The sequence below is a fragment of the Echinops telfairi genome, unplaced genomic scaffold (assembly GCF_000313985.2).
Source record: "Echinops telfairi isolate 266 unplaced genomic scaffold, ASM31398v2 ScPeMD7_9;HRSCAF=40, whole genome shotgun sequence".
Taxonomy (NCBI): Eukaryota; Metazoa; Chordata; class Mammalia; order Afrosoricida; family Tenrecidae; genus Echinops; species Echinops telfairi.
Window position 1 is genome coordinate 65,206,617 of NW_022103906.1, and position 442 is coordinate 65,207,058.

The window sequence follows — 442 nt, forward strand, 5'->3', positions numbered from 1 at the left end:
CGTTTTAAGCAGGGGGCCAGTTCACTGTCCCTCAGACCGTTGGAGGGCCGGACCCCAGTTTTAAAAAAAACTATGAACAAATTCCTATGCACACTGGACGAGTCGACTGTTAAGCAGGACAGGCAACGGCCGCAAAAACACCCGGCAGGCCAGATAAATGTCCTCGGCGGGCTGCATGTGGCCCGCGCACCATGGTTTGAGGACCCCTGCAACTAATCCCTCCTTCCCCCATGGTTGGAGCACTGGGCGCCATGTTGGTGAGGTCAGTAGAAGACCACATGCTCAGTCGCCCTGCAACAAAATGACAGACTCTGGGAGGACAATCTTGGTGAGGTCAGTAGAGTCACATGTTCGGCTACCCTGAAAAAAAATTGTGGATTGTGGGGGGAGTCATCCTTGTTTTGTTTCTCTAGAGAACCCTGTCTAACACATTTGGTACCAA